This window comes from Pteropus vampyrus, unplaced genomic scaffold (genome assembly GCF_000151845.1).
Source record: "Pteropus vampyrus isolate Shadow unplaced genomic scaffold, Pvam_2.0 Scaffold221, whole genome shotgun sequence".
In the NCBI taxonomy this organism is placed as follows: Eukaryota; Metazoa; Chordata; class Mammalia; order Chiroptera; family Pteropodidae; genus Pteropus; species Pteropus vampyrus.
Window position 1 is genome coordinate 2517692 of NW_011889002.1, and position 18894 is coordinate 2536585.

Here is an 18894-nt window from a genome sequence, read left to right on the forward strand (position 1 = left end):
GCAAGTGACAAACTTAGTCTTCTGGCTTATGAGGAATATGTGATAGCCACATGATTGACTTAAGGATCTTCCTTAAAAAAGAGCTTCCCCAGACCAGGCAATTGTTACTGAATTCCAATATTAGAGACTCATTCTTTAGCACAGACTGTAGCCCTAATAGTGCAGCTTGCTTTTAAAATGTGAAATACTGCTAGAAACACTGAATTAAGTCATAGCTGTAGAGCAACCGCCCTGTGCTTAGGAAAATGACAATAATGGCTAAGTCACTGGACAGTGCCCTCGGTTAAAATGACAGCCTTAGTTACTTCACTGAGTGAGTCAGCAGAGCAAGTCAGGGAATGATTTTGAACTACAGCGGTGGAGGAATAAAGTGCTGCTTCTCAAGGGCGAGATTTTGCAGCTGGCCTTGGACCTGTAGGGCTCAGGTAGAGAGAGCAAGTTGGGACACACTGTCCTTTGCCCTTACCCTCCACAGGCAGAAGCTGACTCTGCAGGAGTGAGGGTCATAGAGATGGGTGGCAGGGTCGGAAATGCCCCTTCCGTGGTCAAGATGCAAGGCTCACCTGGCGTCTGAGAGTGGAGGTCGCCTTACTGTGCAGGTGTGTGTCCTTGGTGAACCCGCTTGTTGCAGAGCATGAGGGAATTTAGGAGGGCCAGCTGTTCCTCCAGTCTCTCTCTCTCAGCTGCTACTTGGGCAACTTTTTTTCTTCAGAGAATTTTGGTCTCACTGTAATTTTGAATTCAGACTTGAAGAACGATTTTTAAATTGGAATGAGAGATAGCGTCATCACAGCATTTTATTGAGCATGGATTCTTATGATGCACTGGAATCGACTACCAGACCAAGTGCTTCCTCAGGGGTTCAAGACGTCTTTGTAGGTACCACCCCTCTGTAGAAACCATTAGAATCAGTCAGGAAGCAGATTTCATTTGTACAGATTCTGGCTTGAAGAAAAATTGCTCAGTTGTCCACAGTTGCCAGAAGAAGCTGATCTTCAAAAAGTTTGCATTTCTTCTGCATAAACAGTGGACGTTATATAGTTTAACTCCCCTATATACATTCTCCTATACTAATATCAAAGGGTATTCCAAACTTCTGAGTGCATTTATTGCTGCTGAAAAGCAAAAAGGACTTGCTGTGGAAGTGGGACTTGCTGTGGAAGACTTCAACATCAAAGTGATTTTCTCTACTCTCCTCGGAATAAAAGGAACACAAAGAGACCCTGAAGCATTTCTTGTCTAAATTCTATCAAAATCTCAGTTGCCATCTGAGAACAGAGAAGGTAAAGTGTTGTAGAATGGTTGGTTCTCCTGTATATTTGGAGACAGTCTTCTAGAGATTATTTCAGAAGATTTCACCTGTCTACCCTTATTACTTGCAAGTGGAACAGAGACTAATACAGCCATAATTGGAACTTGGCTTCAGAAAACTTGTGACTGTTATTTCAGTCCCTTACCTGTTGATACATCTAATCTTCCCTGGATGGCTGCTGTGTGTATTGCATGCAAATGGGCCATTATATGGCTATTACTGAATTTCTCTGGTCTGTACCCCTTAGCTCTTGATGTCTGGATATTTCTTATGCCATACATTCAAAGGATGCAAAAACTTTATGGGACAGTGTCCACAAAACACCTGGGGAAGTTACCCAGGAGAAAGTTGACTTATTCACGGACTGCCTTTATTCACATTTTCATAGGCATTTCAAAATTCATTTATCAGCCATAATATTGGTTTGTGTTTCAACATCTGTAGCTTCGGCACTTACTAATGGAAAAATAAAGATTTGTCATGAATATTTTATTGGGTGTTGGAATATTTGAAAGAACTGGCAATTTTTCAAATCGAATGTGGCCTTGTGGGTTACTATAAGGTATGGATTATATACCTATTTCTCTTGATTATCTGCCTCATTGTTATGCTGAGGAACTGCAGAAAAAATGGGCATCCACCTCTGTATCTATTTTCCTCATGGTCACTTTGGAGTTGCCCAGATGGAAACCAAGAAAGATCTAGAATAAAGAAGATGGTAGTGGATGAACCATTGCTAGGTGCTTGTGTAATAGTCAGGATGATCTGGGATGCCAGTCTTTAGAGAATGCTGAGTTGTTTATTTGGTGGCCATTTTTCTAAAAAAAAAAATATGTAATGTTTATTATATCAAACTTTAGGATTCAAATAAGATATTGCTAATATCTGATTCAGGTATTTAAAACCTTTAATTTGTTTAAACCATTCTACACTTGCATTCAGAGAGAATTTCTGTCCTCTAAAGATATTTTCCTAGCATCATTTTGCTGTAGAGAACTAGAATTTAAAAAATCCCCTCCAAAAGAAATTAAAAATTAATACACATTTTAAACCGCTAATATGTTCCTGTTTTTAATATTGTTCAATTCTTATTGCAGTGTTGAATTAAATATTCACCTTTAAAATAAAAAAAAAAACATTTAAAAATCATTTAAATGATAAATATGGGGATAGGGCAATTCTTTACTTTGCAAAATAGTGCAAAGTATTTTTTCAAAAAAGTTCCATTTATAAAACATTAATTTCCAGTTTTGTTATGATGTCTGCAAGTTACCTAGAAACAGTTGAGTAAAAAGAGTGTGATATTCTGTGTTTGTTACTTTAGCTTAGGTCAACCCCAAGTGCTAATCAAGAATGCCTAGTAAGGAGGTGGCCAGACACAGTTATATCAGAAAGATCAGACACATCTTTTATAAGACTTCCTTATTCGACTACTATTGCTTTGCTAATTTTTATATTAGGTATCAACAATGAGGTTTCATTAATGGAAGTAGTGTCTTGTTAATTAGTTCTTATTGGTGAAATTAAAGGTATTTAAGATGTGTAAATTAGAGCTTAAAGGTGCTCCTTCTCTGAATGAACAGGGCCTAAGAATCCACTCAAACATGGGCCTCTTCTCTTTGGGGATATTTTCTTAACTTAAGCCTTAGTTGGTCCTATTTCCAGTAACTGGTTTAAGAAATGAGATAGTGTCCATTACTGTGTTCTGAATCTTGCCCAGGAATATTGCTATGTCTGCTGAGCAAACCTTTTATAGGACGTATTTGGAGTACCTAAAGGAACAGAGAACTGGGACTTCATCACATTTAGAGAACTGATTGATTAACTGTTCTGAGCCTGCTTTGTTAATAAATGTTTATCAAATAAATATCTGTGTGTATATAAGAATTTGGCCTGAGACTTTCTTTCATTATGACTTGCTAACGAGGTTTCAGAGGAAAGCTAATTATTGTCCACTCAAGTGTCCTTGAAGGCTACTGGGATTTACCAAACAAACCAAACTCTAATAAAAGTTGTTCATGACCAAACGGAATTAAGTAATTTGCAATAATTCTGTTTCTCAGAGTGTTGCTAATTGTATATATGAAGTAGAATTTCCCTCCATGGATTCTGAATATTTTTATTACTTTAAAAAATAGTGTTAGGGAAAAAAGGCTACTGTAGAAGAGGATTTGGTGAGACCAAGAAAGTATAGAAAGGCAAGTACAAGATGAAAGCTTAGAGGAGGTCTTCAGAGTATAGATGAAGATCTGCTCTAAAGCATTGGGAGAGAGGGTCTGGACAGATGGAAACTTTATCTTTAGACAGAATGAATGGAAACATTGGACAGAATCATTATCCCTGTCCCTGCCCCCAGTAGATAAGTTAGAGAAAGTGATGACTTCATTATTTCCAGAAACGCTTAAGTGTACCTTGAGAAAAGTTCTCACTGGATTATAGGTAAGGCATGACCACAATATTTCCAGAAATTTTCTACCTCCATTTTCAGAAATTTGTTTGAGAACTGTCCTTGTTTTACTTGTTTTGTGATGTTGGCATTGAACACATCTTTGTAAGTCCCCTGAGTTTTGTTTTTAGCAAAGTCAATTAATAAATGTTTATTTAATGTCTATTGCAATTGTGCTAGGCACTTAGGGGGATAATAGAGAAATATTAGACTCATTTTTGACCTTAATAACTGGTTTGGCATTTTTGATCTTAATAACTGGTTTGACCTTAATAACTGGTTTGGCATTATTTCACAGACATTGAATAACTAGTAACCCATTTCATGCATTTTTATGTTCATTACTATTATAATGGTTTAGAGAAAGAGGATATCAGTATAGGTAGACAAGACTTTAAGGAGAAGGTGTAGTTTTAAAACATAGATATTTGTTTTGATGGGAAAAGAAGACTCTCTGGAAAAGAGCCGAGGAGCTAGGCATGGGGAAGTGGGAAAGCAAACAGTCTCTACATCAATGCTACCATGCCACCCATAAACATGAGGGCTTGGGAGATAAGGGGCCCTATTCCCTACTCTCTGTGGCCAGTCTTGGCTAAATTACATTGTGTCAAGCAGGCATCTGGCCAGTGATTTATGTAGCACCTTTGTGGAGAGAGCATCTTATGCCTTCCACTATTAAGTTTAAAAAAGTCAAAGCTATAACAACAAATGTTAGGATATGAGATGGTTCACCCACAGGCCAAGATTAATCTGCAAATCTATGTGATGCTGGGCTAGTGAATTAACAGACTCAAAATCACATAGGAAGGGGATTGAAAATAAGAATTAGTTTTGGTGGGACAAGGAGGACTGATGGGTCCTATTTAGAGTAAGTAGGAAGGACTTCCCAGGCCCTCAGCTAGGCAGCCCCCAGAGACTGGGTGGTTCTAAGTGAGCAGATTTCACTAGTGTACTTCCCAACCCAGTACACAGAAAAAGGCTGTTATCAGCACATAAACAGATCATGCTAATTTCGAATACCTTGCTTTCATTGAAATCAAACACAATTAACTTATTATTTTAACTACCCAGTGGAGTTCATGGTGGAATTTTAAAAAACAAGAGAAAAAAATATGACAACTTCAGAGAGTTCAAAGAACAGTCAGACAATTTTATCAGCACAATTGTTTAAGAAGTTACTGTTATTTGAAAGAATTAGGAGTAGGAAGGTCCTCAGAGAGCATCCGTCCACCCTCCTCATTTATAGAGGAGGACGAGAGGTCGGAGACTTGCCCTGGTTATTTGGCTGTTAGGAATAGGGTCAACGTTAGGACAAGACCACAAAGATTTAAGTCCCATGCTCTCTTAATGAAATTTGTCAGCAAATTATGAGCATTCGATTAACCTTATAGTATTTTTAATTTGTTGTGATATAATCTACAAAACATACAATTCACTCATTTAAAGTATACAGACCAATGGCCTCTAATATGTTCACAGAGTTGTGCATTCGTCAGCATTACCGATTTTAGGTTATTTTCATTACCCTAAAAAGAAACTCCACGTCCCTTAGCTCTCAGCTCCAAATACCCCCATTTGGCCATTTCTTGATTTTCTTTGGAGAAATTTCTATTCAGGTACTTTGCCACCTCAGTCCTAGGCAACTGCCAATCTACTCTCTCTCTCTCTCTCTCTCTCAATTCTGGACATTTAATAAAATAAAGTCATAAAATATTGGTCTTTTGCAACTGGCTTCTTTAACTTAGTATGTTCTCAAGGTTCATCCATGTTGCAGCATGTATCTGTACAGTCATATGCCTCTTAATGATGGGGATACATTCTGAGAAATGTATTGCGAGGGAATTTTGTGGCTGTGCAAACATCATAGAGAATACTTACACAAATCTAGATGATGTAGCCTCCTACACACCTAGGTTATATGGTATAGCACTGTCATATATGTGGCCCATTGTTGACTGAAATATTATGCAGTGTACAGATGTACTTAATTTCTTTTTATTTCTAAATAATATTCCATTGTATGGCTATAGTACATTTTATTTATCCATTCCTCAGTTGTTGAACATTAGGCTGTTTTCCCTTTTTAGCTATTATGAATAATGATGCTATACACATTCATGTACAAGTTCTTGTGTGGACAAATGTTTTCATTTCTCTTTTCTCTTTCTCATTTCATATATCTAAGAGTGGAATTGCTGACTCCTGTGGTAAATCTGTGTTTAACTGTTCAAGGAACTGCTAGACTGTTTTCTAAAGCAGGTGTACCATTTTACATTTCCATTAGCAGTGTATGAGGGTTCTAACATCTCCACATTCTCACCAACAGTTGTTTTTATCTGTCTTTTTTATTATAGCCATACTACTGAATGTGTGGTAGTATCACACTGCGATTTTGATTTGTATTTCTTTGATGGCTAGCGATGTTGAACATCTTTATATATGCTTGTTGGCCATTTGTACATCTTCTTTGGAGAAAAATCTATTCAGATTCTTGCCCACTTTTAATTGGGTTATTAGTCTTGAGTTGTAATAGTTCCCTATATATTCTAGAAACAAAGCTTTAATCAGATATATGATGTACAAAACTTTTCTCCCATTCTGAGGGTTGTCTTTTTAATTTCTTGATGGTATCCCTTTACCTCACCCAATTCTGCACATAAGTTTTAAATGTTTATAACTTATAGTTTTTAAATAGTGAATTTTTTTCTCTGCCTTTGGGTTATTTATAAATAGACCTTAATATACATGTAATCATAAAATACTTGCTATAGGACATCTATGGATTGATCAATATGAGGTAGTTTCAACTTGATATTAAAGATAGTAAAAATGAATAGAAGCAGTAATATTAGAGGAAACAGCAAAAAAGTAGGGTATGGTGCCAGAAGACATTGTGCGAAGGGCTCTTATAGTCTTGCGCATCTAAGAATCACCCCAGTTACCTAATACCAAAAGGCCCCTATTTAGTGTCACCATGAGAAGAAATAGCATCTTTAAGAAATAAAATAGTCCTTATATAGATAAGGGCAATCATAAGGGATTATTGTTTATGATTTTTTATATCCTCCTATTTAGAATAATAGAGCCCCCATAGCAATAACTTTATTAATGAAGCCAGGTGTCCAGTTACTTTATTGCCCACATATAGCACAGGAGTTTTGATAGACACATGTGTATTTATGTATGGGTAAGCATTTTTATTACACAGGTTGTTATCATTATAGAATAAATAGAATGAAATTATTTTTTTTCCTTGTTATTTTCCTTGTCTTGATTCCTTCAGCTCCCCCAATTCTGCCACTTCCCATCTAAACACAGGAATATACTAATCAGGGAAATATGCACTGCTGTTTAGTAAAGGGGTCAAATCCATTTGGAAGGAATTCCAGGCTCACCATGCTAACAATGGCAGGAAGTTGGGTCCTCAGAGCTGGCTGCAGCCAGAAGCTGTTGAGCGATAGATTGTTGAAAGAGCCAGCCCTGGGGTGTGCTGCTTTGGCTTGCTTTGTGTTTGGAATGCTGCGATTGTTCCAGACACAATGAGAGATCTGTCTGTCCACACAGGACAAGTTGTAATTACAGGAACAGAAATTAAGTCACTGCTCTTAATTGCAAATGATTCCATAGCAGTCTATACACACCGCTTCTAATTTGTACTCTAGGCAGGTTGGATTTTTATTTAATGTTTTTGATGATTAGGGGATTTGACCACATACCTTATATCCACTTTATCCATGTGCAGGTGAAACCATGATCCCATCTGGACTACCTGTCTTACTGATTTTGATGACTAATGCCAGTAGGTGTTGTTGTCTGTGTTGAGAGGGCAGGGTATTGAAAGTCTCTTTGTCTTTAGTGTCTTAAAACCTTGATTTGTAGTGATCAAAACATCCTGTAGAGGTCTCTTTGTGTATTTCACTTAGGAACCATTTCCTAATTAGGAAAGAGTTGAAATCTGGCCTGGCCATCATGTTCTGGAAAAGACAGCTACAACAGACGAGAATTTGTAGCCAAACATAATCATCAAGTAGATATTCTCTTATTGTGAACTAGGATTTTTGTCTCTTCGTCTATTAGAAAGCACATTAGGAAAATTCACCACTTTGGACAACTTATAACGTTATATGTTCATTCATTCAACAAATGTTATTTGAAGGCCTACTATATGTCAGGTACTGTATTAGGAATGGGATGAAAAGTAGCCTAAGAAAACATCCACTCATGAGTTTACAATCTCAGTAAGGACCAAAACATGTCAATGAATAAAGCTTTGTGATAGTATCATGACAGAGTTTCCACGTTTCATGACTTACTGATAAGAGTGATAAAGAACATTCACATTCTCAGAAATAACCAAAAACCTTTTCTGACATATCAGTGGCCAGAATTGAGATGTGAACCAATGCTAAACCAGTCACTGGTAAGGCAGATGGGCTGACCCTTAGACCAATCAGACCCACCCAGGGAGATGAAGGGACAGCTTTCTTTGAGGCACAAAGAAGAGAGTTATGGATACTTGAAAAAAAACCAGGCTCTGTTTGAAAGGAGATGGAGGAATGATGCTGAGAGACAACTAATAATATCTGCTGACCTTCGACTGGCGTGTCAGAGAGCTCACTCTGGCAGCAGTGTGGAGAATGAAGTGGCAGGGGCAGATAGAAAATAGGGAAACAGTGAGGAGGTGCTACAGACTTTGGGGAGAGGCGATTAGGCCTTGGACTGAAGTGACAGTTACCAAGGGGAAGAGGGAGTTTCTGGAGCTGTGAAGGACAAGTTATAATAGTGATTCTTAAACATTTTGGGGAAAATAAACTCCTTTGAGAATCTGAGTTCTGTTTTATATTAAATGTCAAGCTTGCTGATTTGTTCCATTTTAGCATCAGTGTGACCTTGATGGCAGAGAAGCTGGGCTGGTAGGCCCTTTGTATGGGCCACAGTTCTTGTTTTTGGGTGGGTACCAGTGATCTCTAACTACATCATGGGGGATGGAGATATAAAGAACGAGAAACAGCATTTATCAGGGGCTGACTAGTTTTATCAGGTTCTGAGGCCCACCAAGCAGTTGGGGAAACTGAGATATTAGATAACACTGTTCAACATCCTTCTCTTGGAAAATAGCAGCTGTAGAGTTTGATCTTGAGTTTGTCTGAATCTCAATCTCTAGTAGCCTCCTACCGTATTTGGTCCAAATGGGAATGACTGTGATTACCAATTTTTTTTCTTTCCTGGAATTCTTTGGTGGCCTCTGTTTGTGCAGCTGAAGGAGACACTCATGACCTCATTCCTGACAGTTTTGGGAGATGATAGCAGAGCATTCAAGGAATAACATCAAGTGACTTTCCTCAAGGCCATTTCCTGTTCATGATCTCTGCAAAGATCACATTCTTTAAGGATTGTGGGGGTCGGAAACAGCCCCTATTCTGTCAGGCAAAAGATGCCTGGGGCAGCTGTAATAGGCAGAGGAGTGTATGTGTCTACATCCTCTGTGACTTGTTTTGTGGTGAACACACACCCCACACGCTTGGTTAAAAACAAACCAGGTCTGCTAGGCTGCATGACTCATGCTTAAACTGAAGTCTTCACCCTGAGTCAATAATTCACATTTTAAAGCCAAGTGCTGAGCTCAACAGCTACCTGGGTTATACCACCTAGAGTAATTCTGTATTAATTTGGATTATTAGAAACAAAGCTTTTTAGGTTCTTGAAGCAAGACATTCTTAAGTGGACTTTTAGGGCCTCTGTCCCTTTTTCTATTCAGGTCTTACATGAAAATGGGTGCAGTTGTAGGTGCTAAGAGAAGGCAGCCTGGTAAAATGAAGAGATAATGAGGTTTAGAGTCAGAAGTCCTGGTTTCACGTGTTGGTTCTGTCTTTTATTATCACAAAATGGTGGGTAATTTGCCCATATGAGCATTAGTCTATCACTTTTGAAATGGACATAATCGCACTATATTGAATACTGTTCATGAGATTTGAAGATAGTGTGTACAAAGTACCTCGGCACATAGTAGATGCTCAACAGCATGGGCATCAGTATTTACTTTGCTGCATGCCCTCTGTTTAGCTGAGTTATTGTTTTTTTTTTCCCCTTTCCCCTTTATTTTACATTAAGTGCTTTATTTATTTATTTTAAGGAGAAAGACATCCAATCTGAGTGATGTATATTATACATACTCATGGGTGACTTATGCCACTTCTCCCATCACCTTTGTATTTTTCATCATCCTGCAGGAAGATGTTGGTAGAGCAAGCATGGTGGTGAGGGAGAAGCAGAAAGTAAAAAATCAGGAGACCTCACATCCATCTATTTATCTATCCATCCATCCATTATCTGCTTATCTACCTATCTATCATCTATCTATCTATCTATCTATCTATCTATCTATCTATCTATCTATCTATCTATCTATCTATTTATCTATCTATCTATCATCTATCTATCTATCTATCATCTCTCTATTTAGCTCATCTATCTAGCTCTATCTATCTGTCTATTTAACAGTTTTTCACCTATTTTTCTCTGGCTCTGCTCTAACTTGATAATGGCCCATGAAAAAGTCATTTAAACTCTTGGTGCCTCTGTTTATTGGTCTGAAAAAGAGGGGCTTGAACTAAAAGGTCTTTCAGAGACTTCAGGCTCTTGCTGGTCTGTTTTCAGGGGCTCTTCTCTCTGAAGTACTGACAAATTCTGGCGATAAGCAAGCCAGTACATGAAACACTACCACTTTGCTAAGTCTTGTAGAAGTTTTTCTGCACTGGCTGATACTTAGTACCAAATCTCCTAAGGCCAGCAAAATAGAGGCCTGCACACTAACATCTTTCCTATAAATGTTCCTCTGGAGTACGAGGCAACAGGCCTTGTTTCCACTAATCAATCTACACATTTCAAGAAAAATAACTTTTTCTCCTTGCTGTTCATACACATGGCTTGTACATGCGAAGATTTTTTAACACAGTTGATTTTTAAGGGAGTAGATTACTCTGGAACATAATTTGTCTTAATTATGTCAGCTAGTTAAAATTGATATCATACTCTTGTTTTTCTCAAACAGGATTGAATGATAGGTTAAGAAGTACAATTCCAGTTCATAAAACATCAGAGAGACTAACTGGGTCTATTTATGTTCTACCCAAGGGTGTGGAATGTGAGACTTTTCTCAAAGTGAAAATCTGACCAACTGGATTTGGTTTACCTGGGCCAAATGTTAACATTGGAAAAATTTTTATACCTTTTTAGAATCCTAGTATGTTAGAGATGGGAGGGGCCTAAGGATTTGCAGGCAATTCTTTCTCTTCTCTCACTTATTTTAGCCCAAAAGTGAACTATACATAAAATATATTACTTTAAAGAATGTTTTCAGTGAAAGAAAGACACCTTTACAGAAAAACAAATTGCCCCAAGCAATGGAGTATCTCAAAAGGGAATTTTTATTCCAATAAAAAATAAGGAATTTAAATTCTACATATTCTTAGAAATTTACCAAATTAGTTGTATTAGGGTTTTTTATATCTCATTTGTTTGAGAGACAGTTTCTGTGAACGCTAAGAAGTCAGCATGAATTTTGCCAGCAGATGGCACTAAATGTTTTCTTTAGAAAAATAACAGTGTGAGGGAAAATCTCTTTTGCATCCTCTCTGCTAGTAAAAAGCATTTAAAGGGTGTGTTGTGGTTCATTCATCCAAATTCAGGAAACATGCCTTTCTTATTTGACTACTCTTTGGCAGTACAGTGTTGTAGTTCAGGGTGAGTTATTTCCTTGAAGTTTGTTGAAAGGAAACTATGGTAAAATTAAAGACTTGAAAGCTTTATTAGAGTTTTGCAGAACAATCAAAATCCAGTTTGTCAGCCTGCAAACCATCCCAGCAGCCCCATCTAGGCTTTCAAGTACACGAAAAGCTGAAACAAAAGAGGGAGAGATGGATGGTTTGATTTTCCCTTTTTATCACTTGCTGCTCAATCTAATTTTTTTTTTTTTTCTTTTCCCAATCCTAAACCAGCTTTTGTGGTCTGGTTAAAATCTTGTCCTATTTAGGAAAGAGCATATCCCAATGTTAACTTGTTGATCCAGGCCCTGCTTTGGAGGGGCCCACTTAAAACTTCAGATGTGTGTGGTAAAGGGGATAGTATTTTTCTGCCTCTGCTCAGTTACTAGAAGAAAGTACTGCCATACTAAAGATCCTGAAAAATAGTCAGATTTAGACCAAATTTTAATTCTTATAAGACTTTTAAAACATAAGTTATATCATTAATTTATCCATTTATTCATTTGACACATTTATTGAGTGTCCACCATGCCAGGCATTGCACTTAGGAGTCAAGGATACAGTGATGAAGAGAAACACGTGGTTCCAGATCTTGAGGTGCTTGTTGTCTAGTGGAAGAACCAGATACTAATCAGGTCATCCTCGTGAATGTACAACAACAAACTAAAAAAGTATTCTGAAGGAAAGCAACAATATTCCATGATGTTGTTGAACCAAAGAAGTTGATTCCTAGGTTCAAGGGGAGATGAGAACAGTCAAGTTTTGCCAAAGAAGTGACCCTGCCTGGGGCTGAGATTTGAAGGATAAGAAGGAATTAAATAGGTGAAGGGGTGGGAAGAAGTAGGAAGAATGTTCAGACCAGAGAATAGCAAGTTCAAAGATCTTGGGAAGGGAGAGAGAATGGGGAGTTTAAGATATTAAGATGCAGGTGGGGAAGGAACTCAGTGTTCTCAGGCCAGATGTGAAAAGCCTAATCAGAAAAGGAGGAAGAGAATGCTAAGGGAGGCAAGGGGTAGCAGGTCTAAGAGTGGGTTGAGGACTGGGAAAACTGGAGGTCTCTAAATCTTCCCATACCACCCCTTTCCAGGTCTCTTCTAATCAATGTTCTTACATATACACAAAAAAAATCATGATGATATGAATTCAACTGATAGTGTAATTTGATAACTTCAAATCAAACTCTGCCTTTGGTTTCCAGCTACCTCAGCCCCATTCTTTTGACATAGTCATAGATATCCTTGGTTAAAGACCACAGCTTATGCTTTTCATCTGTCTTTCAATGTCAGTGTCCTGACCATATCCCTTTGACCTTTTTCTTTTCTATGCACACACCAGACTTTTAACCAGCATTTACATCTCTTTACCTGAAACTTTCTCTGGTCTCCAGAGCTGTTCTGCTTATGCACAGCAGATTAAAAGGACAGGAAAGTAGCACCCTTGGCAGCAGCACTCAACCAGCGACTGGTGGGAATTGATGTACAAACTCTCCAGCTGCCTTGTCCCTTGGGGTGAGATGATTCTGATGTATATCTTACTTTCTTTCCTAGAGTACACTCATGGGCTTAAGCTCCAGTTGTCCATGGTGGTAACTGGCTTGGTAATTAATCCGTTGTTTGGCTTCTTTCTCTTTCATTTCACTTTCCCACTCTCCTGCTGGTTTTCTTGTGATCACCTCCCAAATAAACTACTTTCACTTAAATCCTTGTCTCAGAGTCTGTTTCCAGGCAAATCCAAACTAAGATAGGACTTTGTTGGAAAAATCCCAAGTAAGTCACAGATGGATAAAGATTTAGGTTGTGAAAATGGGTAGGGTACAAGAGGCACTAAAGAATAAGATATACTGCCATTATTAATTCACAGGAAGATCCGGCTGGATGCCCCTGCTGGACCCCACATCTTCTAGACCATGCATTATCAACGAGGTGATATCACCTCCCTCCAAGGGGGAAACATGCATACATCCTATTCTTTATGTATAAAGCATGGACATACATATAGTACATAAGCAGATATATGGTATATCTGTTGCCTTAAAATTTAGTAAAAGGGAAATATAGGGAAAAATGTCTAAAAAGTCTCCTTAGGAAAGCAATATTGCTAAAAACATGAGAAACACAGCTCAAGACACTACTGCCATGAATGCTACGTTGCTGCCCCTAATGATACTGCCTTGAATTTTATTGAGCATCACTCATTTAAAGATCATAGTCTGATGGGAATATATGTTACATATGTCACATAGCTGTAAGGGTCGAGAGAGGGGACATCTACCTTCTTCACCTTCTGAGTCAAGCTTTCCACAAAATAGTCCTCTTCTCAAATCTGAAGGTGGTCTAAATGTAGTGCAGCCTCCAAATGATAACTGTTCACCTCTAAACTATTGTGGACCTTGAGGAGTTTGAGGGCTCCATCTTGGAAACTCGTGGTACTGCTTCCTTCCAAAATATAAAATTTACTCAGATGTACTTGTGGGGAGACATCAAGTACATCTTGGATTGTAAAACATCAAATATGTCTTGAATTATAACCAGGGGTTTATAAACTGTTCATCTGAGTAGCTTTTAAAATGGGTGACAGTCTAGTTTGGTGTTCTTGACTGAAAAATGTAAAATAAGAGTTGTGCTTTTTGATGTCCCCTTGGATTTTGACTTTTAAGTGCAGGTATATACACATTTGGGGAAGAATTAGAACTTAGCATTACTAATTATCCAGCTAAATGTGCCCTCAAGGCAGGGGGAAAGATCACATTGCTAAGGAGAGCTCAGCATTGCCACGGCCAGCAGTGAGGTCACAAGCAATTCTCATGCTTCTCTTACCTGTATGAGGGAGGCATTGAACTAAAGAATTTTAGGGTCTCTTCTATTTCTACCATTTTATATATCAAGGGAGATAGGAAGAGAGGGTGGAGGAAAAGAAGAAGAAAAGGGAGGAGGGACACAAAATTTATTGTGACCTTCTCGTTTCATGGCTCTTTCTAATAATACTAAAGGGAAGACTTCACTATTTTAATTGCATGATGAGGAAGCGGAAGTTCAGAGAGGTTAAGTCACTTGCCCAAGTTCACCCAGAAATGAAACAGCACTCAAACCAGGATCTGCCTGGCTCTGAAAGTCATGTACTTTCTACCATACCACACTGTTTCACATCATAGGGGAAATATAGAGTCAGCAACAGTATGACTCTATGCCTTAAGGTGTTTTATCTTCCCCTGACCGTGGGTACCCTCTCTTGGATTCCTGGGTGTCTCCCATGTTGCTCAGATCCTAAGTTACGACATCCTGGATGTCCATGCATGTCCTTGCCAGTGCCTTATATTCATGCTCTTTCCTTCTCTATTTTCAGCATTCCTTGATCCCACCAAAATGTAGTTCGGAATGCACTACCTAGGCTCTCATGACTGAGTGTGGATAGCTTGCTAGTCTGGTAAATATATATGTTAATTGGAGAAAGATAAAGCAGCAAAAGGTCTTTCTGCCTTGAAGCTGTGGAGTGAATTACATGTTACTTTCAACTCAATCTCTCTAAAGCATATATCCATTTAAACTGTGAGCATAGGGCTAAATACCACTAATTCATAGTACAATAGTCCCCCTTTATCCATAATTTTGTTTTCCATGGTTTCAGTTACCTACAGTCAACTGCAGTCTAAAAACATTAAATGGAAAATTCTGGAACTAAACAGTTCTTAAGTCTGTCCAGTACATCTGTGCTGTAGACACCCTCCACCTGTCAGTCACTTAGTAGTTGTCTTTGTTATCAAACTGATTATTGAGGTATTGCAGTGCCTCTGTTCAAGGAGCCCTTATTTTACTTGATATTGGCCCCACAGTGTAAGAATAATGATGTGGTAATTTGGATATGCCAAAGAGAAGCCTTAAAGGGCTTCATTTAAGTGAAAAGGTTTGTACATTTAAGAAAAACATTGTATATACAGAATAGGATTCAATACTATCTGCAGTCTTAGAAATCCACTGGGGGCCTTGAAACATATCCCTTGAGGATAGGGGCCATTACTGTAGATATTTGCTTCTAGTAGAGCAGCAAAAACCCTGAGCTATGAACTGGGAAATCGATCCTAGCTCCAGCTCTGGCAGGAAAGAGAGTGTGGTGCCCAGCAATAAGGAGAGGAGAAAGGCTCCTTACTTAGTTACAAATCACCCTCATGGGGGCCACATGGTCTACCCCAGCCTAGGGTTATTCATCAAGTTTATGTTTATGTTGCCTTAAGTGGAGATTAGAACACAGACTGAATTAAAATTTTGGAAACTGGATTAGAAATAGATGACCAGTTACGATTTCTGAAGTGCTGTGATTGCCTTTGCTCAACATTCGTAGAGTGTAATTATTAAAGTTGCCCTGTGGTAATTCAGAGGCTATGCGTTCTGGTGGGGAAAGCACTGTATTGGGAATGAGAGGACCTGGGTTTGGGCCTTGGTCTTCAGCAAATCAGATAATCTCTCCAAACTTCCTCCCTCCCACCTTTCCTTCCCACCTTCTTTCTTTTTAAATCAACTTTATTGAGGTAAAATTTACATACAATAAAATGCACCCATTTTAAGTGTACAGTCCATAGGTTTTGGTAAATGTATACGTTCACCATAATCAATACATACAACTTTTCCATCAGCCCCAAATTTTAACTTTTGCCCCTTTGCAGTCATTCTTCCCCTGCTCCCCAGCGCTAGACAACAACTAACTGATCTGCTGTCATTCTAAATTAGTTTAGCGTATTTTAGAATGTTGCATAAATAGGATCATACAGTGTGTATTCTTTTGCATCTGGCTTATTTCACTCAGCATGTTTTTGAGATTCATTCGTGCTGTTGTATCAAGAGTTATTCCTTTATATTGCTATGTAATATTTCATTACATGAATATTCCTCAGTTTGTTTACTCACTTATTGATGGCCATTTGGTGTTTGTCTCTTCTAAACAAAGCCATTATGAACATTTGTGTAACAGTCTTATTGTTGGCATATGTGTTCATTTCTCTTGGGCAGAAACCTGGGAGAGAAATTGTTGGGTCTTCTGGTAAATATATTTAAACATAAAAGATGACCAAAACTTTCCCATTTTATATGAGCATTCTGATTGCTTCATATTCTGGCCAACATTGGTTATTGTCAATAGTTTAAATTGTTGCCATTTCAACGCATGTGAAGTGATTTGTGAAGTGTACTGTGATTTTAATTTTAATATTCTCAGTGACTCATTGTATATTTTTATGTTATTGACCATTTATATATATTCTTTTTTGAAACATCTGTTCATATGTTTTAACCTTTTAAAAACTGGGTTGTTTTCTTATTATTTAGCTGTACATAGTCTTTGTTCAGATATATAGAATGCCAACAGTTTGTCCAGTTTGATGTGTTCCTCAAGTAGTTGAAGTTTTATATTGGATAAAATCCAATTTATCAATTTTGTTCTTTTAGAGTTAGTGATTTTTCTGTCTTGTCTAAGAGATGTTTGCCTATGCCAAAGTCATGATGATGTTCTCCATGATTTCTTCCAGTAGTTTTAAAGATTTAAACTTTTACATTTAGGTCTATTGTGCATTTCAAGTAAATTTTTTATATAATGAAAGGTAAGATTGAGGTTAATTTTTTTTCCATGGGAATACTAGTTCCAGCTCCATTTTAAAAATGCTCTTTCCCCCATTGTGTTACATAATTGCCTTTATTGAAAACCAGTTTACCATATATGTGTGGGTATAATTTTTAACTATTTTGTTCATTTATGTTTGTCTTTCCTTACGCCAATACCACATTTTCTTAATTATAATAGCTTTATATTAAAATCAGGTAATATAAATCCTCTGTTCTTTTTTAAAGTTCATTCGGTAAATATATGACCTTTGAATTTCCATGTAAATTTTAAAATCAATTTGTCAATTTATTTAAAAAGTCCTACTGAAATTTGAATTGGAATTGTGTTGAGGTGATAGTTAAATTGGGGATCATTGATGTCTTAACCGTACCAATCTATAAATAGAAATGTCTCTCAATTTATTTAGATTTTATTTAATTTCTCTCAGTACTTTTTTGTTTTCAGTGTACAGATCTCACATATATTTTGTTAAATTTATCCCCAAGTACATACTATTAATTTTTATATATCTTATGTTCTGTGACCTTGCTAAATTTACTTATTTGTTTTAGTTGTGTGTTTATAGATTCCATAGACCTATAACCTATAATCCTTGGAATCTATAAAATTTATACACATATAATAATGTCATCCATGAACAATTTTTCTTCATCCTTTCTAATATGTATATCTTTCATTTACTTGTCTTGCTTTATTATACTGGCTACAATTTCTAATCTGACACTGAATAGAATTGGTAGAGGATTATTCCTGCCTCATTCCTGATCTTGGTGAAAAATTAATTAGCATGTCACCATTATGTATGATCATGTTAGGTTTAGCTTTTTCATAGATGCCCTTTATCAGACTGAGAAAAACATTGGTAGTTTCCTAGGTTACTGGCAGTTTTGATCAAGAAAGGATGTGAATTTTGTCAGATGTTTGGGTTTTTTTTTTTCCTGTATCTATTGGAACAATTATATGTTTCCTTTTAGTTTGTTAACATGGCAAGTTACATTTAGTAAATTTTGAATGTTAAAATGCCCTTGCATTCTCAAGATAACCCCCTCTTGGTCATGATGTATTTTTTTGCCATATTGTTAGATTTGATTTGCTATTTCTTAAAAAAATTATTCTATGTTATGAAGGGCATTGGTCTGTAGTTTTCATTTCCTGTATTTTCTTTTTCTGATTTTGGTTACACAATAATGCTGGCCCCATAAAATGAGTTGGGAAATATTTCCTCTTTCTCTATTTTCTGAAATGTTTTAATGTGGAAGAATTTTAAAATATATATATATATTCAATTTCTTTGTTCGATATAGGGCAATGATGGTTATCTAATTATTTTTGAGTGTTTTAATAGTTTGTGATTTTCAAGAAATTTGTCTGTTTTGCCTCTGCTATCAAGTTTGACATAAAATCATTCATAATATTTCCTTATCCTATTGTCTGTAGGATCTTCAGCAATATCTGCCCTTATATTCTTTATATTGGTAATTTACATCTTCTCTCTCTAGCTCGAGGTTACCAATTTTATTTTGAAAAGCTTCTTTTGGAAGTTCTTTTGAAAGAACTTTTGAGTTTTATTTATTATTTTTTTTAATTGCTTATCTTTTTTTTTGTTATTTATGCTTTTATTTTTACTTTTCCTTCCTCCTACTTCTTTTAGGTATAATTTGCTTTTCTAAGTTATTAAAGTTGAAGTCTAGATGGTTAATTTAAGATTTTTTTCTAATATAAACATTCAGACATATATTTCCCTTTAAGTACTATTTTAGCTG

The 18894-nt window shown here is 37.0% G+C and overlaps 1 pseudogene; it reads left to right on the forward strand.

The window, feature by feature from the left end:
- The first annotated feature begins 221 nt into the window (after nucleotides 1-221).
- LOC105300860 overlaps nucleotides 222-18894 on the forward strand; it is a 53929-nt pseudogene continuing 35256 nt past the window's right edge.